Here is a 21,818-nt window from a genome sequence, read left to right as displayed (position 1 = left end):
TAACTTTTCATGATCTAGAATTTTGAATGTTATGACATTTTTGCAGCCAACAATGATATGATGTTGAGCACTGGAAGCAATACTGGGCCGGAGACATAAAATAGATGTGTAAATTTATGACATGAATTTACTCTAGTGTATTATTTACATGGGGTTCTTGGAGCTCTGCAGATAGAAATGTTGGTCATTTATACACTCATGAAACTACCGCAAGTGATAATTTTGAAAACAACTTTCTAAATACATATTTGTAATCTGCTGAGAAAAATTATAAAGCATCTTTTGCTTTGTGAAATGATGAGAAGGACGTGATCCCTATGATAAAAATATTGAAAACAATCTTGTTATCTAGAATGAAGCCAACACATATCTTAAATGCAACAAAACTCTATTATAATATTTGGAGAACTGTAGCTAGGCAGTGTATAACACTACAGAGGAAAATTCTCCCACTCCTTTCCAAAGGTCCATTATTGGACCTTTTTAATGGAACTTACCTTTGTTTGCCCATCATGTCTCATCAAGAAGATGAATTTTATATCCAGCTTTGTAATAAGGAGAACAAATCTCTCGTGTACCCATTTTTCTGTAATAAATAGGCCCACACTGAGGTTCCTATAGTCATTATATTTAGCTTCTTTGTCATTGTGCTAATCTCTTATGATGAAAGCTTTTAAACTTCTTTATTTCCGTCTCCAAACTCCAATCTATTGTCAAATTGTGGTCTTTATATATGAAATACCTGTTAAATCAACTTTTATTTTCTTTCTGTGTAGATTTGTGAAATGAAAAACATTTTTGAGAGGTTTCATTAAAATGTTACAGGTATTAGTCCTGGCATTTGCTCTGTTTCAGAGGAGTGTGTATCACAATACACACATACCTCTTAGACTCTGTTGCTAAGCAGTTTTGTGGAAAACATGCAGTTTAGCTTTACTTTCACATGTTATGATAGAAAATGATTGTCACATATCTTGTGTACCATAACTCACAGTTGTTCTCACTGGAAGAAATGACCACCACTGGGATAAAAAAGGTGATTCCAAGTAATATATCCAACTAAACAGAATTAAGTAAATCAAGTTCAGAACCAAATTAAAACTTTGTATGATTAATCCATATAAGTAATTATAGCAACAATATAATTTCCATATGCTGAATACAGTTCAATAAAATGAAAACCTGATGAGCTTCATGACATATTACTAAGATCAATTTGAACTTATGTAAAATTAATTATGCATTAATTATTTTAAATTAATTAAAATTAATTATGCAAAATTAAAATTAAGGCAGAGCCTTTTTTTTTTTTTTTTTAAGAGTGCATCTCCTCTTTCAGACTTCCAGTGCTGGAAATATTTGCTGTTAGTTAAAACTTTAAGTCTACTATTTTCTAACCCTTTCTATAGTACTGCTATTTCCTAGGGCCATGTGTAATGTCTGGTCATCTGTACCTGCATTAATTACGTTTACTGTTGTTCTCTAAATGTATTTTCTATTCTTATCTGCATTGACTTAATTATTCAAATTTTGAAAACAATTCAAAATATTCTATTAAATGTACCTAGTGCAAACTGCTATGAGTCTAAAGGGGCGAAAGCGTGAAAATAGAAGAGTAGCAAGCTTAAAGTTGAATACATGAAAAAATCTATACAGACATATAATTTGCAGGACATGATAACCCTCTGCCCAGTCCAGAAGATCAAAATAAAACAAGGTACCATAAAGAATGGGGGAAAAAAAAAAAAAAAAAGTTGCTGCACTGTAACTGAAAACAGCTGAAATGGATGATAATCCATTCTGGTAATCAAATACATATTGGTTAAAAAAAAAGTGTTTAAAGCTTGAGGAAATACCTGGATATGAGGTAAGTTATTACTAGTGTAGGTTAAATTGTTTGAATGAGATGTTGGGACCTAAAACTGGGAGGAGCAGCAGACGTGCAGGCTCAGTGGATGCATGTAGTATCATAATTATGGTGGAGGTACCTACTTAAACTGCTACACAGTTGTGCAGCAGATAGTTAAATAATTTAATGATTTGTTTGAAAAGTTTGGCATACAAAATATCTGCTATAAACCTTTGTAATTCTCTGGTCCAACAAGTTTTCTGAGTCCCTAGACTTAGCCCATTAGAGAAAGTTTAATTGAGAGACTATGAACAAATGTTCATAGAAACTACCAAAGATCCTGCTGACCTTCCTGAACTTTAGATCAGACCACAAGAGTACATCTGCTTTCATTTAACATTAGACTGAAGTGTGATAAAGAGAGATATTACCTTTCACATGTGTGTTTTTGAAATCCAATATTATCTTTTTGTATGTGCGGTTCTTTTAACCTTTAAAGTTTTTCATATATGGTTACTTTAGTAAAGGCAGGCTGCCATAAAACATATCCAGCTGACAAAGCTATTGGAAAACAGAGGTCAAGAAAGGTGTCCTGGATACTATCCAAAAAAAAAAAAAAAAAGATTTTTTTCAGTGTTCATATTTTGTGTGAGGTAGTGGTAGAAACAGATTACTTAGTCTATTGTGGGAAAAAAAAAAATTAAAAATCCTGTTGCATTTTAGGTTAAGCCAGGCAGTCTTCAAAGAATGAATTCTGAAGTTCAACTCATTAGCTCCTAGACTTTTAACACCTCAAAGTAAAAAACAAGTATTTAGAAAAACAAACAAACAAAACCCCAAAAACCTTCTGCTCTGAAGTTCAGCTGAGGACATCCATTAACATTTTAAACCTGAACATTGGATATAGAGATTTAACATTTGGTTACAAACCTTATGAAGGCATTTTATACTATATAAAATTTCAGCAAATGCACAACATTCATTTAAAAAAAGTGTTAAAATATATAAGTGGATATGTCTTAGATCAAGAGAAATAAAGCTGAGCATACATGAAATCAGCAAAATACAGGGGACAACTTTATCTGAATTCCATGCCTGTATTACAGAAATCTTTTTTACAAATTATATGACATCATAGCCGCACTTCAGGAAGAGTCAGCTCAGATGAAACGTGATAGTGAAGCACAGTTTTGTGTTTTTCATGTTTGTTGGTTTTTTTTTAGATATTTTTATTCTTTTTTTTTTTTTTTTTTTTTTTATGATTGTCCAGCAGAAATTTCTAATTCCCACAGAATTCAGTGTTGTAATGCAGAGTTGAAAGGAAGCAAAGGGAACATAGTTTACAAAGAAACAACTTGTTAATAAGATGTTGCTCTAGCTACATCACTGAGGTCATTTAAGTCATTCTCTCTTGTAAAACCAGTAGGAATGGCTGAGTGATTCAGTCATTTAGTAAATGACTGAACTAGATCAGACTCTTGAGAAATCCATGGGATGAAGAGTAGTTGTTCAGATGTGCAGGTGCTACTACTCAGTTTCTGGAAATTATCCTCTTCTGGCAGCTAATTCAATCTAATTACATATGCAAGATCCTGTTACTTTTTCTATACATGACTCATTTTCAAAAGTGTACTGTTGTAAGAGTTATACTACATATCTTCTCAAAACACCTGTTGAAAAGAAATAGGTTAAACCTATAAAGGAAATGAAGCATACAGCAGAGGTGCACTTTTGCAAATACTTAAAGAAAAAAAAGGAAAAAAAGTCAGCATCTATTTCAAATTTATGACTGAAAGCCTACTGATGTTTACAGCACTGTATTAATATTTTCTCGATCTCTCTGATCAAAACCTATTGGATATTTATTTTCCTGAAAGCTACTAGTCAGTTCTGAATATTATGCTGTTTAATCAGCTAAAGAGCATGATACAGTGACTGTAAAAGGTCAACTGAATGTACTCAAAGATGAAAAGCAGTAGATATAATCGTGTTGGAATTAGAGATATATAACATCATCCAGGTCATATTTCGGCCAAAGTAGGATGGTTTCTTGGACTGTATTTTCTAATGATTTGTTAATTTTTTTAAAGGACTTAATAAGGGAGTTATCTGAACATTCATTTTAACCCAGAATTTAAAAACAATATAGTTGGTTGAACTTTTCTGAAGATTTTTGTAGCTGAATACTACCATGGCTGCTTTCCACTGAAGATTTACCTATTAAATTTTAAAATTAGTTCAAAAGTTGGATTAAAATACACTTAAGTTGTTTTCTTGCATTCTTTTGGCATCTTAGGGCTCTTTCAAAAAAGGGATATCAAGTTTAAAAGGCATCTTTTCTTTCAGATTCAAATATGATTCAATGCTCCTAGACATTTGCACAGTACAGCTGTTAGAGCTTTCCCAAACACAATTGCTAAAGATATGTATAGACATTAGAAGAAGAAGGATAATTACTGCTACTTTCACTGCTGTTGCAAAACAGCGTTTCATGATAATATCCAAATTGTACTTTAACTGGATTCAAAATTCCATTTGAGTGTCTTAAATTAACAGCATCAGGAAAAGAGCACATGAATACAACTTACACTCACTGACATACATTTGTTCACTAAGAAAATTTTGTGTATAAAATCAGGATGTAATTAAAAGCAAATCTGTTTCAACCTGTATTTATATGAGCCTTGTTAAACATCTGAAGAGTGTAACACTGAACTGTCTGTGACAAACTTATAACTGTCCTACTTTGGAAAAAAATAATTCACTATTAAATAGAATAGACTTCAGTGACTAATGGGGTTCATACTAAATCCATGCTGCTTGTTCTGGATGGTTGAAATCAAAAGAACACTTTTCACCACTTGGAGTCTGGACGTGCTTTGAAAACCCTAGACTTCCCTCTCTTTGATCCAATGAAATGAAGTGAAACATGTAGCCTCTAGGCAGTTTTTAGGTATTGAAAGATCAAATAAACGCTATTACAGTGCAATTTGCTTGGTGAAGCCTAACGGAAAGGATCTGCTTAAAAGTAACTGTATTTTGCAGACCACATAGAAGAGAAAAAAGTAACAAAGCTGAAATTATAGTACATTTGGAGTGTAGACAAATGTTACTGAAAAATACATTATTTCCTAGCATCGATAAGGTTAAAGATCTATACATTCAGCTAGTAAACTACACTGGGATTAGATCTAGCCCTGCAGTGTGCATAACATGAGCTTGAGTTTGTCTTGGATGTTTGTTTTGTTTTGTTTTGTTTTGTTTTTTAATTTTTAAGGAGTAAATGTGTTCAAATGGCTCATCAGAATTGAGTTATACATTTAACCTATACCTCATTTCGTTTTTTTTTGTTTTGTTTTGTTTTTTTTTTTCTGTGCACGTATTCCTTATGAATTAAATATTTTCATTACTTTGATAACTCTCCTCAAATTTCTTTTATTTTTATTTTTTTACCCATCTCTAATTTCCTGAAGATTTGTTGCTTTGGATGGATAATCATCCAATAAGGTTTTAGGATTCCCAAAAATTTTATTGAGTGAAATGGCAGTTCTAAATAACTTCACAAGACAAAAACTCTAGAAATATATTCATACAAATATTCCCTTATCATACATTGTGTTTACCATGCTCTGATTATTTTGTAACAGAAAAACTGAGCCAATGGAATACCAGCAATTATTCAAATCAAGAGTGGCATCCCAACTTTTCATATAAGAATTTGACACAGACCAAAGGATGTGCACTTAAGAATTCACTGGAATTTGGTGCTCTGTAAAGGTTTGAATTCAGGATTACGGTACCATTGTGCTGTGTTTTTGTTGTTGTTGTTGTTTGTTTGTTTTGCTTTGTCTTTTCCTTTACTTCTTTAAAATCCTTATCTACAGTAGGGAAACTTGTATGGTTGATACAAGTAGCCTTCTTCAAGACTTACAGTTATGCACTTTTGCTTTTTAACTGTTTCCTGACATTCCTTTAGAAAAGAGTACAAATAATCACCAAGTATAGTGCAGAGAAATTTAATAAGATCAAAAGTACTATTTTTGTACTAAGAACTGTAATTTGTAAAGGAGTTCAAATCATTCATTCAATTGTGATCTAGCAAGCATTAATTTGTCCACTGCTCCTGGAAAATTAATAAATTATCAAATAATCAGTACAGTTCTGTTTACACAAGGCTAATGTGAGGATCAAAACGTGCTTTAATTTTAGTATCACAGTTTCCAGTAATCACCTATTTCCAGTTATGTAAGCCAAATTTGAGCACCTTATGCATAAATAGAATTACCTATTTTGCATTCATTCATAAACCTGGTTCTAGAAACCAGTGATATTCTTCATGATTGAAGAATACATATGAGTGTTCACAGATTGTGAAAAGCTGCTATTAAGCATTAATGTAAAGTCAGCTGGACAGTTTTGTTTCTTTATAGAGATAGACACTTTTGAATCCCATTTTCTTTTTTTCTTGAATGTAGATTTGATTTTACATATCTAATTTTAGGTCTAATTTTCAGCTATGATTAAGTGACCCAGTAGCTGGAATCCTGTTTTTAAAACTGACATAGCCTTCCAAACAGCTAATGAATAACATAATAACATTAATTTCATTCACCAACTGCCAGGTTCTTAACACCGATGAGGAACAGCCAGAAAGTAAACTTTTTTTTTAAATTGTTTATTTAATTGTTTTTTAAAATTGTTTAAAAGTTTATTTAAAGATATAGTAAGTGTTGTTTTATCTTAACTCTTTATGTTAACTCTTATTGTGTTAAAACTGATAAATGATTTCATAATATCTATGTTGCCTGTGACTGCTAAATTCCGAGATTTGGCAGTGGTACGTGAGTATTCAAGGTGTAAGTCATGTCACACCTCATTAATTAAGGCTAGCAAATCCTGTGAAACAGTTAGAAGACTTGATTGAAAAATACTATTGTTACTTTGATGGCACTATCTTCAGAGTTGAAGGTATTTCATGGTTTTGCAATAACAACTCACAACTGAAGGTTTCATTAGGTTGTCAACCCATTTCTACTGTCACTATTAAAAGATAATCATAGAATCATAGAGTATCCTGAGTCAGAAGGGACCCACAAAGATCCTCAAATCTAACTCCTGGCTCCACACAGGTCTACCCAAAAATTCAGACCATATGATGAAGATATATGATCTATTGGACATACGACAATCCAAACACTTCTTAAACTCTGACAGGCTTGGTGCCATGACTACTTCCCTGGGGGAACCTGTTCCAGTGTGTGACCACCCTCTTGGTGAAAAACCTCTTCCTGATAGCCAGTCTGATCCTCTTCTGTCACAGCTTGACATCATTCCTTCAGGTCCTATCACTGGTCACTAAAGAGAACTGATCGGCACCTGTCTCTCCACTCTTCCTCGTGAGGAAGCTGTAGACAGTGATGAGGTCTCACCTCAGCCTCCTCCTTTCCAGGCTGAACAGGCCAAGTGGCCTCATCCACTCCTCATACGCCTAAACTGATAGCACATACATTTGTAAATCCTATGCCTGGGATACACTTTTTTTTTTTTCTCTGTAAGGAACACAAACCACACTTAAAACCTTTGACCTTCATTCATGTTTTTCAGCTTATAGTTTGATCTTATCTCTCCATAAATTACATTTTTTTTTGCCTATTTTACATGACTGCTTAAAGAAAAACAGCAGTAGTATATGTTTCTTGCCTGTCATTACAGTAACTTTTTTTTTTTTTTTTTCTCTTAATTGAGAGAAGGAATGAAACTTGGGTTTCCAAAGACTAACCAGAGAATAAGGGCTGCAAAATTAAGATTCTTGGTTTTAGGTAAGCATAGATTGAAGATTGTTGTCAAAAAAAACAACCCTAGCAAACAAAAAAATTGCACACACATAACACAGCCATGTTATACTTGGCTGAGCTCATAGAAAAAAGAACATTAGCCATAGAAAGCAAACAAGTAGAAAAAAATATCGTGACTGACAAAATGTTAAGGACAAAAGTGCTACTACCTAAATGCAGCAGCCAAAACAATAAGGAGCTACTTCACGCTTCTCACTTAATCTGATGATTAAATAGCAAAGCCAATACAGAATAGAAAAATACTGCAAGGAGAGGCAAACTTAGCTAACCAAAGAGCATTATTCCATTTGCCTATCCGCCCCCTCCCCGCCAAGAGGTTTAAATGTATGACTGAACAGTAGGAAATTTTATCTTCAAAAGGTTTTACTCATTAGGCAAATTTAGAAATAACATACATGTTTGTAGCCTTCCTTCATCATGTTGCTGAGCATTTTACTTCAGTTTTTAAATGGTCTTTTCATGTATGCTTATATTCCAAATTAATAGTTTGATGTTGTCAGTTACATTAACTTACTCAGCAGTACAATACTGAGGTATCAATTGGAATACTTTAGGAAATAAGAAGCATGTCTAACTTTGTTCTCCTGCTAGAATCAAATAAAAATGTCAAAAGTACTGCAATCAGACAGTTCAGATATGAATATTCATTGGCAACTGTTCGTGACAGATTTATGAATGCTTTCACCTGCTGGTGGAAAAACATTAAGTTGCAAAATAAAGCTATTAAAGTAAGCGAAAAGGAGGAAAAAAAGATATACACAGATGGATGATGATCTTGGAATTATGCAATCTTGTGAGAAAAGAATGGTTTTATTTTTTATATTATGAAAACATTTGTTTTATATATGCAGATTGCCAAGGTCTTAGCATTTAACTTGCTAACATCACACAACCCTCTCCAAACACTATTCCCAGTTTATGTGAAATGATGCACACAGCTAATCTAATCACTAGCTTGTGGCAGAAGCACATGCAAGGGTAATTCTTAGAGGATTTTGACTGCTATGCTGACTGCAATTTTCCTATACTGTTTATAAAAAAAAAAAAAAAAAAAAAAAAAAAAAGATGAAATCTCCATTAAGAGAAGAGAATTTTGTTGTCTAGGATAAAGGGTTTGATTATAAATACACTCCAAAGAAAAATACATAGCACTTCTAGAGTGTTTTAAGCCTGAGGATTTGAGATTGCTTTAAACATATTATCTCATGATTTTTAAGAGGAAAGCATTACCCACACTTTGTAGATGGGGAAACAGACGAATACAGGGAATAACTGATTATTCCAGTTTAAAAGAAAAACAAAACGTGCAGATTAGAGGCAAATAAACTATTTCATTATTTTACTGATGGATTAAACATTTTCTGTGAGTTAAAGCACTATTTTAATGATTTATGATGGAGAATACTTGTGATTTGAAGTTATAAGGTATGTAAAAAAATTACCCTTTGCATCACGACAGACTTCTTTGCATATTCTATGGAGTAATCTAAATTTTGAAAAATTGTCTTCATTTCAATTGTTTACTGGAAATGTAAGTGAAACATGCTTAAATTCAGGTTATTCTAATGCAGGCACTTAAACAAATTTTTACTATCACTATCTATAAATACCTCAGTGGACTTGTTTGATACTGTCTTGCAGAGCTCCATAAAGATAAAATCAGAAGGAAATGAAGCAGAATATGAAATAAAGGACCATAACAATAGTTTTTGATGAAAGAACAAAGGGGAGTTGCTAAATGGGGAATCACCTACCTAGGTTTGCTGTGCTGGCAAGATTTATCTGTCCCTGAAATAGAAATAAATGCAATAATAAAAAATGAATTAGTTTAAGCAAGAAAGAATTTTGAGTGGGTATGTTAGCAACAACCATATTCAAGACGCAGGGAGGAGGAAGAAGAAGCCATACAAACTGGTACCAAATAGCAGAGCAACTATTACAGGAATGCAAGGTTAACAACAGAAGATTCAATTTTTCTTGAGAATATACATGTATTTTGAGGGAAGTTTTTCTTGCTTCAAATGTTTATCCATATCTGTGGGTGAAATAGAATACTGTACTATCTTGAAACAGCTCATTTTATTAGGATGTATTAAGACTGTTATGTTCTCTGGGAAGAAGCGGGTAAAAGGGGGACAGTGGTAGAACCTGTCAAAAAGAGTTAGACCAGACAAGTATCCTGCAGCGAAAGGATGGTGAAAGCACACTTCCTCTCTCACTGAATGATCTAATATTCACTGGAAGAAAAGTAAGACATTTACTGCAGAAATGAACTCAGAGGGACAAAAAGGGACCAATATGTGCTGCCTAGCTTTTACACTGTGCAAACAACATTTGATCATTTGATCTTGTGTAGTGCTTGTAAATGCTGAATGTGGTGTGATCTTTGTACTCTTTGTATTTCTGGCGATCAGAAATTCTAGATGTATCCTAAGGCTCTACCTTCTAAAATGTGTTCAACCACTCCCCCCTCCCCCCCCCCAAACATCTTTTTGAGCCTATTCATGCATTCAGCATCAACAGCATAATCCAACAGTAACATACCCAATTTAAGAAAGAATTTAGTCAACAAAAGAACTACCTTCTATTTTAAGCCTGTTACTTGGTAATTCAATCATGTGTCTATGAGATTTTGTGTTCAGAGAAAAAGCAAATTACTGTTCTGTACCTTTTCCCTACTAACCTTTCAAGCCACTTCCTAGGAGTGAGCCTTACTCAAGGTAGCTTCCCACAAAAGTCAGATAGGTTTAGAATAGCCTCTCCAAACCTGTAATGTACAGTAGGTTAAAGGATTTGGCCCCAGCAAATAGACATATTTGTAAACACTACTTTTTGTTGTGAGAAAGACAGAAAAAATTGTCTGTAGTCATGTTCTTCAGCTACAGAGTTAGAAATTACCAAAGAAGTCAGAAAATACATGCTTGAAATTTGTCAAATATTTGTAACAACAACAACAACAAAAAAATATATATAAATATATATATATATGTATATATAAAAAGCTTGGGTGACGATTCTTACTTCATTTGCCATTACAGAAACGATTCATTCAGATTTTTTTCCCCTCCTACAGGTATATTAGCAAGTCTCTGTGACAAATTTGTAGTTTATTTGTATTCTCCGTAAGTGTTTCCTGCCAGCAATATGAACAGAGGCTTTCAGAAAGCAGTTGCAGAAACAGAGTTCCTTTCTAATCAGGAATTAATGTAACAATTACCACATACAAAAGCTTACAAGAGCACCATCACAACTAAAATTATTCAGGATGTGTAAACTGCACCTAAACATTCTCAATAGTGTACCACTCCACTATTAAAACTTTATCAGAGAATGCATGAACATTTCTCTTTCTTACTCATTTATGAATGATTACTTTGCCATATTCTATACTTTTTGGATTGAGGTCACTCCCTTTCACTCATTTATGCTGTCATGAAACCTGATTTCCATTTGATTGAATTCAGTTTGACTGTCTTCTCCAATCCACTATTTAATTTCAAACATTTCATCCCATACGTTGCAGTTTTTTTCACCCCAATAAAGGCTGCTGTGGCAAAAAAATCATGTTAACATTTTGTTTCTCCGAAATAACAATTTCAATGTTTTCTTTCCCCTTTCATGATAATTTGATGACAGAGGGACAGTATTTAATTTGGGTCATGATCTCAGTTTTTGTCTTTGGAGTTTTAATCAAAAAAAATGTTGTAAAGAGTTAGTATTTTCTTGGCTTCTTATATACAAGAATTTGTAGCAGTGTGCATGAAAAAGAAAGATTTATATGTATTACTTAAGAGCACTAAAGGAATGCCAGTTTTGAAGGAGGAAGAAAAATAAATTTTTCCTTGACTTTCATGACTACCAAAAATTAAATGCAAGGGCCAGTCATGTTCGCAGTGTGATTTTGCAATAGTGACAGTTTCTGTTGTTACTATGTTTAGAATCTGAATGAGAAGCTATTTTCAACAATCTTTTAATTATATTTTGAGCAGAAAACAGATTTTCATCATCTCATATGTGGAAAAAGATTTTTGTAACCTGATCTGATCACTGAATCTATGAATCATAACTGGGTACCTATTATATGTTATCTTAGTAATAAGTTGACCCACATTATTTTTCCTGTAATGTTTTCATTCTCAGGGCTCCCATGTGAGACTGGTAAGCACTATTATCTTCATTTTATGAAAGGGAAACAGACTCATGGAAGTTTAAAGACAGTATTCTGATTCCATTATAATCAGTAGCAGTATTTTCATTGACTCATTCTAATTAGCTTTCCCATTATTATTCAAGACTGTCAAAAAGTCAAAAATTAAACTCAATTCTTGCACATCCCAGCCTATCCTCTATCCCTAATAAAAATAATTAAATAAAAACCTCGTATAATCTGCAGAATTCTTTCTCACACACAGCATTACATTTATTAAGAAATAAGAATTTATTCAAATAGCCAACATATCTTAGTATGAAATGTTCTCTAAGTACTAGCATAGAATTTTGTATATGTTTAGGTCTTTTTGTTTAATACACATCTAAACTGACTTGATTCAAAATTTCACTTTGAAGTTTTTTTTTTTCTTTTTTCTTTTTTTTTTTTTTTTTTTTTTTAATCTTCATGCTCTCCTTTCTTCTCCCAAAATATACCAAATATCCACTTGATAGATTTAAAAAAGGAACAGGATACCGTGGCTGGAAATATTTTTCACAATCAAAACACCGTTATGCACGTGGATGAAGCATTACCACAGAACAATATGGTGTGTAATTGTATGTATGCTGAATGTTCTCATTTTTGAAACAAGCTACGTGATAACAGCTCTGACACATCTCATTAAAGGTCCATTTTCCATACCATTCACAGTGTTGATGATTTTCAGATGTATTGTGTTATAGATGAATTTGTAAATTAAACAAACATGCTTGAAACATTGCAGATTCAAAATATAATAAATCACTCACCTTTCCCAAGTTAGTTGTCTAGTGATGAATAGTGTTGCAAACAAACAAACAAAATCATATTTATTTCTATCATGTAGGACTATTCTGGTATGACAGCTATAAGAACTCAGAAATTTCAAACATTTCTCACTATTTTCTACAGTGGTTCTCAAATACATTTTTTGATGCTTCAGTGAACCATGGTTTATAGCATTGTTTCTCACCAGATTTTCTCTTCCTTTTCATCATGGTATGTGATAAAAAGTAACAGTCCCCAGTAACAGTCAACTAGACTGCTTTAATTGTACACACATTAGTGCCATGAAAACAATGAAGGGACTGGAGAATCTCGCCTGTAAGGAAAGGCTGAGAGAGCTAAGATTTTTTAGCCTAAAAGCTCTGACGTGGAAACTCATCAATGTCCATAAATACCTGAAGGGAAGGTGCAAAGAAGTCAGAGCCAGGTTCTTCAGTGATTCCCAGGGACAGGCAATGGGCATGTATAGAAATGCAGTAGGTTTCCTCTGAACATTTACTGTCAGGGCAACTGAGCATTGGCACAGGTTGTCCAGAGAGGTTGTGGAGATACTGCTTCCTTGCAGATACACAAAAGCCATTTGACCATGGAGCTGGGTAGCCTGCACTAGGTGGTCCTGTTTTAACAAGGAGGTAGGACCAGATGACCTCCAGAGATCTCTTCCAACCTCAACCACTCTGTGATTCTGTAAGGGCATGATAACTACTCAGGCACTAAACCATATTTTTGCTGTAAGGCTGCTGAGGGGATTGCGTGCATATGCTGTTCTTTTTTCTTTTTCCATAAGTATACAGTCACTTCCACAGGAAAACAAACAAACAAACAAACGGGACAGTAATCAGATGCAAAGAAATCACCCAACTTTCAATACTTTACATTGGAGAAGTGGTTGCTAAAAAGGGAGAAGGCAAGAAGACAATGGGTTTGGATGAAAGCTTGCTAAACATGTCAGCAAATAAATCAAATGGTGAGTCGGCCTTTACAAAGGAAAATGAATATTGACATAAGTTGTTTAAAGTGTTGTTGGAAATGAGCAAGATCATTGTCATTGAATTAAGTCTGAGGAAAAACAGTAAACCAAACAGAATACAAAATCTGTAGCAACTAAAACACAGTAGAAGTAGTATTGAATTTGCCTTTAACAGGCTGCTGAACCAAGGCCCATGGAACACAATGGAGCTGCTGCTGAATGAGGTTCTGCAGCAAACGTAAACTCCAGTTACTCAATAGCAATGTAAACTGCTTATTTATACAGTGAAATAAACTCTTATGAAGGTTTTAAACTTGCCATTTATTTTCCATTTTTCTATTCATTGCTCTGAAAAATATTTTGTCATTCTTTTACTTCATGTCCTTTCCCAAACCCACAAATGTCCACCATGGTCTAAACAGAAAATATCAAGCAAATATCCTACCAATTCTTTCATAAAAAGCCTAGACAAACTCACCCTCATCCTTCTATTGAAAGTAATAATTCTACTTTGTTACTTTTTAGTTCCTATATCATTCATATTCATATGGATAGAGAGATTGAAAGAGAATAAAATTCCTTTCCTTGACCTGATCAAAGTGGATCTACATGAGAGGTTGAGTTTAAGGCTATTCAGAGGAAGTGGCAAAGGTTCAGTTTTAAGGACTGTAGTAGAAACCAAATTTAATTGTATTTTCATGGCTCCTTTATAAGAGTGAATAGCAATCGCTTTTTGTCACTACATTTTGATAGATGGTCACACATATATCAGAGAAGTGAAAACAGAACTACTATGTCAGCTTCTGTTTCATATCTTGAAACTCAGTCGTAACTTGAGTCATTTATTGTATGGACAGTCTTAGAACATCCAGGAAGCTTTGCTAATGTGAGGCTTCATGAGGAATCCCAAGTGAATCTAGAGCTGCCAACAGGTACTTGATAGTTGTGACAACTAATGCCACAAAACCGATGTGATACACATAATAGCTTCTTCATGCTGCTGTGCAAATTATCAACTCTGATCTGGAGGAACCATGACAGAGAAAGCAAAGGTCAGTTTTTACAGTCATTCACAGTCCTGACTTTCTAGTTTCAATGCACGTTTGTGCAATGTCACTTCAAAACTGAAGATTTCTGCTCAGGTGAACGTGAAAACATCTTTAACTGAGAGCAGATTCTGTCATTGTCCCTCCAGGAGGCTATGACTAACTCCAGTGCAACTCAGTAGGACCTGAGAATGGTCCAGATTGCAGGGCTTTCTTATCCCAATGGTAAACCTACAATCCCAATTTCCATCTGATCTTAAATTTAACAAAAAAAAAAAAAAAAAGGTATCATTTAATGTGCAAGTATCTTCTGCTTCAAAAGACTTGATCTTAAAAGTAGCCCTTGACCTCCAGACTACTGTACTTCAAATCAACTTACTTTTTGTTAGTGTTACACATGAGTAACCTAGGTAGACACACTCTTATCCAGCATTTTATTAAACTTCCCAAATACTGTAATATAGGTTTTTAATCTCAAAACCTCCATTCATAACCATTTAAAATGTAACATTAGTAAAAGCATGAAAGACAGAAAACTATTTTGCATCTCCAAAACTCTGAAGTTATCTCCTACCCTATTATGCTCTTGGTGATTGTTGTTAGAAAGTATGCTACTTGAATCTGAAACAGGAAGTTGTTATGAACTATGTGTAAATTTAAGAAAACAAAGCTCTTATTTTAGTGGACTGAAATTTCTTCCTTCTTTTCTCTCCAGTCTGGATGCTTCTGTGCTTTCTTTCATCCAGGCCACGTGAATTTTTTGCACAGTATGCTTGGAAAATAGGAGAAAATAACTGCTGGAGTCTACATCCTTCAGGAAAATATTGCTGCTGGGTGTTTTTTTTAACCCATCAAGTCAAATATTTATATCGGTTCAGCATAGCAGCTAGGAAAAATTATATTGGCTGACTGTTTCATATTTGCCACTCATATTCCTTTGACATGTCTTGACTTTTTGGCCTAATTTCATCCATCTTACTGTTCTTCATTTATTGTCTATGTGCATCTAAAAGTAAGTCTGGAGCATCTTGAGGTCATTAAAGATTGTAAATCACAATGACAAATTTACATAATGTGTCAGTATGTATCTGGCATGCTATCATGGAAAAAGGCATGCTAGAAAGCTCTAACATCACCCACACATTATACAGAGTTACTTAAAAAAGTCAAGCGCATATTATTCTTTAAAGTTCCTATGGCTGTATAGCTTTCAGAAACCTTGGAATGTTCTATTAATAATACAATTGATCCATACATACATGATTAAATTTACATAGTCTGTTTCATGATTTTAACATTATGAAATAATGTCACACCAATAATGAAAAATGACTAAACTTGTACCTTCGCTGAATAAAATTAATGCATTAAAGGACCATTTGCTCACAAACTACATTATGGTTACAGGAAAACACAAAAGCAGAACAGTCATTGAATAATGAAAACTATGTTCTTTCTGTCTAGCTATAGCAGTTGATTCCAATATTCTGTTTCCATGAGAAATATAGATGGAAACTTGTCTTTGTATTTCTTGAAAGAAAAAGCAAACATTTTTTTTTCTTTTTCAATTTTCATGTATTCACTCAAAAAGTGCCTTAGTTTCCTCTCTTTCTTAACAAAGCCTTCAAACTAGTGATTTTTTTCTCCATGAGAAGTCTACATTTTTAATAGAATTTATTTAGAAAAGCAGAAATTTCCTTGCAGGTTCAGAGCAACTTGAAAAGAAATGAGATAGGGAAAACAAATAGTTATTTGTACTGAATGATGACCTACTTCATTACACAAAGGAAGAAAAATTACAGTGAAGGCAAGAATGCATGCGGAGATATGTTGGTCATCAAGGAAAGTACTTGCAGATGGAGGTAAAGTCAGAGAATATAAAGCATAGAACATAAGACTCGAGGGAAGCTTTTCTAAATGAACATGTTTAGTGTCACTTATTTCTATAGCAGCTAATCAGTGAAAAATAAATATATAAGCAGTGAAGAGCATTATTCTCTTCCCAAGGGTAATGAAAGCATCTGAGCACAATGTTATACACCCCTAGAAATTCCCAAGTTAGTTACAGACAAGAGGAAACGTTCCCCTTGTGTCTCCTCCACAATTCAGTTGAATAACTCATGTATTAATGTGTAATATTTTCCATTATAAATGTATGGTTAGTTCTAGTCTATTGAGGGGTGAATATCTAATAATATAATAAGGGATGGATAAAGTAAATTTTTACTATTGTTTTTTACAATTAATTCTTCTTCCATTTTCATGTAAGATGCTTTACTGCATACAGCTTCCATGTCAGATATAGAATGGTAATGACAAAGCAATCACTACACAATATAACTTCTTTCCAGGTATTTGTCAGTCCAAGTATTAATCTGTTAAGCAAATGACCATATTACTTAAGAATTCCACATCGATGTTCCACTAGCAGATGAAAATGTTAAAATCTATATCCAGTCAAGAACCATGTATGACGAGCAACTAGTTTTCATCGTATTTTCTCCCCGTTCTGAAAAGGACTGTGGTGGTTCCACTCAAGTGGGCAGCTGAGCTCCACCACAACCTCTCTCTCACTCCCCCTCCTCAAAGAGGAAGGGGGAGGAAATACGATGAAAAGGGCTCAAAGGTTGAGATAAGGACAAGCAGATCACACACTAATTATTGTGATGGGCAAAACAGACTCTGCATAGGGAAACAGTAAGATTTATTGCTTATTACTAACAAGCTAGAGAAGTGAGAAACAAAGGAAAGAAACCAAAAGCACCTTCCCCCCCCCCATCCACCCTCTTCCACCTCCTCCCCCCGAGCGGCGCAGGGGAATGGGGGAATGGGGGTTATGGTCAGTCTACAGCGCTTCTTCTCTGCCACTCCTTCTCGGTAACTCTCATCCCCTGTGCTGTGGGGTCCCTCCCACGGGATGCAGTCCTTGATGAACTGATCCGGCATGGGCTTCCCACAGGCAGCAGCTCTTCCAGAACTGCTCCAGATATGGGTCCATACCACGGGGTCCATCCCTCAGGAGAAAACTGCTCCAACCTGGGTCCCCCACGGGCAGCAGCTCCGGCCAGGTCACCTGCTCCTGTGTGGTCTCCACTCCACGTCTCCACGGGCTCCAGCTCCAGCTCGGAATTTCCTTCAGCAGGAGTCTTCCACAGGCCACAGCCTCCATCGGTGCAGGGCCACCTGCTCCACCGTGGTCTCCTCCATGGGCTGCAGTGTGGAACCCTGCTCCACCGTGGTACTCCATGGGCTGCAGGGGGACATCCTGCTTCACCATGGTCCTCACCACAGGCCGCAGGAGACTTCTGCTCCAGCGCCTGGAGCACCTCTCCCCCTCCTTCTTCACTGACCTTGGCACCTGCAAGGCTGTTCCTCACTCTTCTCACTCTCCCAGCTGCTGCGTATCGCAGTATTTTTTTCCCCCGTCTTAAATATGCTCTCACAGAGGTGCAAAACAACATCTCTTATTGGCTCAGCTCTGGTCAGCAGTGACCCCTTACCAAACATGGGGCAGCTTCTAGATCCTTCTCACAGAAGCCACCCCTATGGCCCCCTGCTACCAAAACCTTGACACGTAAACCCACTACACTAGTAGGTGTGAATACTTCTGCAGGGATAGTGATAATGAACACTTTGCTGTTGAAGCAAGATAGTCTTGTAAATAAAGCATATCTACCATACTCAAAAGGTCCAGGATCTACTCTTGCCTCCTGTATAACATCACTGTGTCTTACAGCTACTTTTCTGTGAAATGGGGAATGCTGCCAAAATCCTGTACCTAGCAGAGATGCATTCTGGGAGAGGTCTGGCAGAGCACTCTTTTCATCTATTCAGTGTTAGTCTCATTACTTTTAAGATCACAATACATTGTTAAGATGCTTTAAAGGCCCGTTTTACAATTAAATTTACAGGTAGAAAAGAAAAAAGAAGACAAAGAATTAATTGTGGAGTCTAAATGACTTAAAGCAACAACAACATAGTTTAGGCACATCTCTGTTCCATTCCCAACCATCTCATAAATAATAAGCTATGTTTTAAAAATTTTTAAGGAGAATACTAGCCATATTTTAACATAAGAGAAATATTCTTATCTTTAAAAAAAAAGTGTACCACTGTTTACAAAACATGTAAAGTTGTAATAATAGCATATATTTGAAATAACACTTTCTTTAAAGCCATATTATTATATGCCTTAAAATGTGTACATACATCTTACCTGCATTTGTGAAATAATAAATTAAATTCTTAGAGCAATTAAAAAAAAAAAAAAAAGATGAAATAATGTTAACTGACAGAAAGCTGCTGTAAAGTGCTAGTCCTAAAATGTACAAGCTCTCTACAGACTCAGTAATATTTAAGAGGGATGTGGCTAGCCATAGTGATGACATATTTGGAAAAGTCAGGGGTCATGCAAACAAGCTGTTCGGAGTGATAGCAATCTTGATACACACTAGTTCTCTCAGCTGTTGCCACCGGATTAATTTGGAGGATTCAAGAGATTATCTACCTACAGGAACAGAATTGATATCTGTAGCCCAAGAATAACAGTGAGGTATACATTGCAAGTATAAATACTTGCAATGTAACTGAGCTTTGTGCCAAAGGGAGCATGTTGCTGTAAGGGTGATGGATTTGAACTGCTGCTTTGTTACCTTAACATGCCAAATATACAGCTTCCCATTTCTCCACAAAAAGTAATTTTAGTCTCATACTGTTCTGCCTGCATCAGTATTGAAAGTACATCACATGCATCTGCTATGCTCTTGGTAGTACCGGTGACACCACAGCATACAGGTGATTTTGCCTGACCACTAGGCTGCAGGAATTGATCAGGAAAAGGCCTTGAAATCCCCCACCCCACGACCCCACCCCTGGTCACCTTTGCTGATGCTCTTCCACTGAGTCTGCTCCTGTCTTCATTGCTTACTTCAGTGATCCTCAAAGATAACACTGCAGTTAAAATTAGAGGCTGTTTCTCTCCTAAAAGTTGGATCCTAATTGTCACTACTAATAAATGCAGAAACAACAGAGACAGCAGGAATAAAAATCTAAGAAGAAGGCAAAAGGGGCAAGGGCTGTTTCCATTTTTCCAAGAATTGGCCATTGGCCAGAGATGTCTGAAGTAGCTGCAGGTAGGAGCTAGCAACACCTTATTTATTTATTTTAATGGCTAGGGGGAAATGTGTGCATGCAGTCCACTTGAAAACCCAAATCTGCCTTTTTCTAATTAACCATTTCTTTCAGAGGTATATCCTGCCATACACTTTAAATGTTATATACAATAAATGTATTTCTACACCATAGTGCCTCTTGAGTGGGCCAGTAGACAGTGCTCAGGAATCCTCATAGTTGTACCAGGGCTATTCCAATCCAATGAGACCTTCCCTGCACTGCAGGGATCTGAGGATCCAGTCAAATTTAAATCCTCTCACGCTGGGGGTGATCTGAGTTTTCATGACAGGGCCCCAGTACTTCCCTGTCATCACCTTTGAATTAAGCATTATTGCCAGTACTTGCAAGTCATTCAGCCTCTTAGCAGTTCGAGGCAAGGTGATGATTGCCTGGCTGTGCTCAGGAGCAGACATGAACCCTTGCAACAACTTCACATGGATGGGTGGGCTGCTGGGGTCTCATCTGCCTGTGCCAAGGCTGCTGCAGAGAGGTCAGGAGAAGGCTGCCCCAAATCTACTCACCAGCACAAGCCCTGGCACATCCCATTGAACTTACAGGGCTGAACTTTCGGAATGGAAACACTTCTGCTGGAAAGGAGTTCTCTTTAGGAAGATTGCAAGTGGGTAAAGGTTATATAAAGGCACTTTGAATAAGTGCCATTTTCAGCCACAACTATCATAGGGAAATATCATGAGATGCTTGTAAAACAAAAGCAGCAACCACAGACACAGATTTGCTTTTAGCACTTACACCCTAATATGGGCATGCCAAAATAGCAAACTAGAATGGTTAAAGAAGCACAAATAATCCCCTAAGAAACAGTTTTTGCAAGGGCATTTTCCTGTGCCCTCATCCCCCAAGCCCTGAGTTCACTTTGTGATGATTTGCATCACATCAGTGCAATAAGGCTGCAGGCTCACAAAGTGAGCCCCTGCTGCTGCCGCCACTGCAGCAGTTGCTGGGGAGCATACAGCACATAGGTGCTTCTGTTGCGGTGCTTTCATGTCAGGCCTGCACTGATCATAGAATGGTTTGGGTTGGAAGAGACCATAAAGATCATCTAATTTCAAACCCCCCACCATGGGAAGGGACACCTCCCACCAGATCAAGTTGTACACAGCCCCATCCAGCCTGGCCTTGAACACTTCCGGGGAGGGGGCATCCACAGCTTCTCTGGGCAGCCTGTGCCAGTGCCTCACCACTCTCACAGTAAAGATTTTTTTCCATACGTCTTATCTAAACCTACCCTCTTTTGGTTGAAAACCATTACTTGTCCTATCACTACACTCCCTGCAGGTAACAACTGCTCCAGGAATCTGATTAAATACACAAGAATTAGACTTATTTGATTAGCCTTATTTTATGAAAGTCTTCATATGATTGAATAAACACTACTTATTATATTTATAACCTCCTCTGAACTTCTAGATTCAGTTTTGACCATCATTGAGCCTATATAATATTTTTAATCCAAATCAACTAAAAATCATAAAGACATCTTTACTTCAGACTATTTCTACATCTTTAGAGGTTTACTTTAATTGTGTTTTAACTGAGCAGTAACAATACTCTAAACTATTTTCCTGTTTGCATTAGTTTTTTGAGGCTCAGTGCACTGATGTTTTCGGGTTCTTTAGTACTAGATAAAATTTGACAGGTTTGATATTTCTCCTGGAGTTCTTGAAAAGGCTGAAGCAATCCTCATATTATTAAAGAATTTGCCAAGTTCACCAGAAGTCATTTTCACCTGGTTTTATAGCTTGAATAAGATTTCATTGAGCAAAGCAATCTAGCTCAGGGAAAAAATGTTCTTTTGTTCACAGGTCATGTGCCTATTTGACTCTGCTAGGAAATGATTTACTATATTTATCCACCTGAGAAGCTGAGGTACAGTCTTTGTTGCTGCTACATCTGACATAGTTTTCTTCCAGTTTCATCAGATGACATCATC

General features: G+C 35.8%; 1 protein-coding gene across 2 annotated transcripts in view; it reads right to left on the bottom strand.

The window, feature by feature from the left end:
- ROBO2 (roundabout guidance receptor 2) overlaps positions 1-21,818 on the bottom strand; it is an 897,160-nt gene that overhangs the window by 564,348 nt on the left and 310,994 nt on the right. The window lies entirely within an intron of this gene.

Source organism: Aythya ferina (assembly GCF_964211825.1).
Source record: "Aythya ferina genome assembly, chromosome: 1".
In the NCBI taxonomy this organism is placed as follows: domain Eukaryota; kingdom Metazoa; phylum Chordata; class Aves; order Anseriformes; family Anatidae; genus Aythya; species Aythya ferina.
Note: the sequence above shows the minus strand (reverse complement) of the source record. Positions and strands in the feature narration are given on the sequence as shown.